The sequence below is a fragment of the Penaeus monodon genome, chromosome 39, assembly GCF_015228065.2.
Source record: "Penaeus monodon isolate SGIC_2016 chromosome 39, NSTDA_Pmon_1, whole genome shotgun sequence".
Lineage (NCBI taxonomy): Eukaryota > Metazoa > Arthropoda > Malacostraca > Decapoda > Penaeidae > Penaeus > Penaeus monodon.
The window spans coordinates 25,709,723-25,714,722 of record NC_051424.1 but is presented as its reverse complement, the minus strand read 5'-3'; positions in this window follow the sequence as shown (position 1 = coordinate 25,714,722).

The following is a 5,000-nucleotide window of genomic DNA, read 5'->3' as shown; positions in this document are numbered from 1 at the left end:
GACACTTGTACACGTGGGTTTTCACCTGACAGAAAAAAAGAACACGCAAACAAATTGACTACATGGTAGAACCAACAAATGGAAAAGTTGCATAAAAAATGACCAAGACAAGACCGGTGCCGACTGCAACAGTGACCCACCAAACTACTAACTATCGACTTTCAAAATAAGACTCAAAAAGATGGGGTCCAACACCACCTTAAAGTGACTACAGGAATCTTGATATCAATTACGAAAGTACAGTGTCAACAAATCTGAAGTACTCAATCAATTTGAGATGATAAAACACCAAATGAGTGTTGGGAAGAAGGAAAAAGAACTGCGGAGCGCTCTGCTTAAGAAACTATCGCCAAAAAGAAAAAGACAAATTCCCCCTGGATATCTGAAAAAACCACTAGTAAAATTGGAAACAAGAAGATGCCTAAAATCAAAGGGTATCAAAATCCAGTTGAAGAAGTAATTTACAAAAAACAAAAATACAAAAATTCTAAGAGTATTGCGACGAGATAAGGAAAAAATATTTAAGATGGAACATGGCCAGAGAAATGAAAAAACTTGTTCTATCAATATAGGAACAAAACTAAAGACTATACCAAAAGGAGTTACGATAACATCACACGAAAATTTAAAAACTACAATGGACACTATCAAAACGAAGATGGACTTGTTTTATGTGATGAAAAGAAAGTCAAAGATAATGGAATCAATATTGTTCCAATTATACAAAAAAGAATAAAGATTTAACTACAGTAATTTAGAAGACTCAATGGACAGCGAGATGAACCACCGCCAATGCTGACGAAGTTATAAAAGCCCATAAAAATTACGAATAACAAGAGCCCGGGAATAGATGAGATAGCAGAATAATCAAGAATGCTGGCGAAAGTGTTGAATACTTCTACAAACTTGTACAAAAATATGAATGAAAGAAGTGGCCAGAAGACGGGTTAAAATCAGTCCTTTACTACCATACCTAAAAAAAGGTGACGGCACTCCAATGCAAACAATAACAGGACAATGAATTAATAAGTTACAGCAAGCAAAATTTGTGACAATTATTGCTGAAAAATGAAGTTGAAGTTAAGAGAAGAAATTGCAGGACGAACAAGCAGTGTTTTCGCCCTGGAAAAAAGGTACCAGAAAACAGATTCTAAATCTGAAATTGATCATAGAGAAAACAGACATCAGAAAGACCTATACTATGTTTTCACGATTACTTGAAACTTTCTGATACTGTTAGTCACTATATCCTCTGGAAAACATGAACATATTAAGTTTCCAAAAACACTCATCCAACTAATAAAAGCATGTATGACAACAAACAAGCGTCTGTAAGAACCACGAGGGGTTGGACAGAATGGTTCTTAGTCAAAAACAAGGAGTGCGACAGGTGTTGCATTCTGTTCCGCCACCTCTTTAACATATATTCTGAAGCAAGTATGAGAGTGGCTCTAGAGAATTTTGAAGGAACTGTAGATGTGGGAGGATACAAAATATCAAATCTAAGGGATGCCGATGATATAGTTTTAATTGCCAGCAGTATACTGAACTATCAACAAGTATAGATAAAGTTAGAGAAGCAAGCGAAAGGTGGCTTGTTTCTTAATGCCAGGAAATAAGATCTGAAGATTCAGGTAACGGCAATGAACAATGTGAACATGTTACAATCAATGGACCATGGTTGTGGAAATAGTGAAAGAGTTCACTTATCGTGAGCTGTTTTAATACTACATATGATGATTCACGGAGATTAAAAAGAAGAAATACCATTGCCAAAAACGCCACAGTTGCTCTCAAATAACATCTGGAAAGGACCGAAGCATTACTTACGGACCAAAGGTGAGGTTATGAGGTTTTCCCAATTGCACTCATATGTTCTGAGTGTTGGGGACTGAAGAAGATAGACCAAGAAAAGAGCAATAGTCTTGAAAATGTGTGTTACAGACGAGTACTACGTATTAAATGGAAGGAGAAGAAATGAATGTATGAAGTGCTAGAAAAATAAATGTAAAGACGGCTGTTGGACATCTTGGAACAAAAGGAAATTAAAGTTTATTGGTCATGTGATGAGAAGTAAAAGTATTGAGGAAAAAACTGCTGACAGGAGGGATAGGAAACAGAGGAAGAGGCAAACGAATAAAGACAAAGACTGAGCGACAACATCAAAGATATTGCGGGCTGCGATGGTACAAGTGGAAAGAAAAAGCGCAGATCGGTTGGAGTGGCGAAGGATGTGTGGAGGAGGTTCACGGCGGCCTCCAAACATGAGCATACCGTTATTGATGATGATATATATCTTATAATATATAGATAGATATATAATATATATATTAGATATACATACATGTGTAGATATATATATATATATATATATAATAATATATAGATATATAATGAGTGTGGTGTGTGTGTGTGTGTGTGTGTGCGTGGTGCGTGTGCGTGTGCGTGTGCGTATGTGTGTGTGTGGTGTGGTGTGTGTTGTGTTGTGTGTGGGTGTGTGTGTGTGTGTGTGGTGCGTGTTGTGTATATATATGTGTATATATATATATATATATATATATATATATATTATAAAATATATATATATAATATACAATGTATGTGTATGGGGTGTGTGTGTGTGTGTGTGTGTGTGTGTGAGAGACTGAGTGTCTGTGTGTCTGTGTGTATGAATATATATATATATATATATATTTTATATATATATATATATATATATATATATATTGTATATATATTTTTATATATATATATATATTATATATATAAAATATTATATATATATATATATATATATATATACCTAAAGGTATAGCGGCACTCTCCGTGGAAAGGAACTGGGGACCCTACCACGTACCTCACTCCATGAGCATCACAACATAAAAACTACAATTAAGTATCATGCTGTGACCAGGGCGGCTCAGACATGAACCTACCGTTAAAAAATTATATTATATATATATATATATATATATATATATATTTTATATATATATATATTATAAAAATTTATATATTACACTTATATATATATATATACAATATATATATATATAATTATTATATATATATTATATAATATAATATAATATATGTATATTATATATTATTTTTAAATATATATATTATATATATTATGCACACACACCCCACACACACACACACACCCCACACACACACACACACACACACAACACACACACACACACACACACACACATATAATATATTATATAAAATATATATATATTTTATATATATAGATATATATACTATATATTATGGGGCCGCGGGTGGCCAAGTGGTTAGAGCATCGGACTAAAGACTATCCCGAGGGGGGGCTTTTGTTTCCTTGGGCAAGGAACTTCACCTCGATTGCCTACCTAGCCAACTGGGTGGTCCGCCAGCCAAGGTAGTGGCCGTCCCAGAACCAGGTAAATAGGAGATAGTGCTCGATAAAACACCGCGCGGAAGGCAACGGCAAAACCACCGCTCTAATTTGCAAGAAAATCCTGGAAATCCATGATTCGCCAACATCCTTGTAATGACAGGGCACTTGAAAAAATTATCATATATTCTATCCATATATATATTTAATATATTATATATATATAATTAAGTAAATATATCATATATATATTACATATATATATATGTATGATTATATAATATATATCCATATATAATAATACAAATATATATAATACATATATATATTACATAATATATATATAATATATCTATTACTTATATATCTTACATATATATTACATATATTATATATATATATATATATATATATATTATATATATAATGTGTATATGTTAATAATTATATATAGTTATATAATATGCTTAAATATATACTTATTTAATATATATAAACAATAATTATATATATATCCTATATATAAGCATATATATAATTATAGATACATGTATATTATATATAATACACACACACACACTCCACACGAACACACACACACACACACTGCCACACATGCACCACACACACACCACACACACACACACAACACACACACACCCACCACACACCCACACCACACATACACATACACATACACATAACACTCTACATACACGATACACCTACACATACACATGCACATACACATACACATACACATACACATACACCACCACACAGATATATATATATATATATATATATATATATATATATATATATATATATATATAATAATACATATATATTTTATAATATATATATATATATATAATTATATAATATTATATATGTATATTATATAATATATAGATTATACATATATATAAAAATATATATATGATTATATATATATAGTTATATTATATATATATATATGTATATTATATATATAATAGTATATTATATTGATAAAATATATAATTTATATCTATATATATATATACATATATATATAAATATCTATATGATATATATATAATATATATATATATATATATAAATATAGATATATATATTATATATAAATAATATATATATATAATATATATAATATATAATATATATAAAGATAATATATATATATATATATAGATATATAATATATATATTAGAATATATATATAAAATAATATATATAATATATATATATATATATATTATATATATATTATATCTTATATTATATTATTAGTTTATTTTTTTATATTTTAATATATTATATTAATATAATATAATAATATATATAATATAATATATAATATATATAATAGTTTTTATTGTAATATAAATATAATATATAATTAAAATTATTATATTTATTATAAATATTTATAAATATATTTTAATAAATATATAAATAATAAATATTTATTTAAAGATAAAAATAAAGAATTAGTATATATATTAAATATTTTAATAATTATAAATATAATACAATATATAAAGTAAAAAAATTAATATTTAAATAATAAAATTTAAAAAAAAAAAATATTATATAAAAAAATAA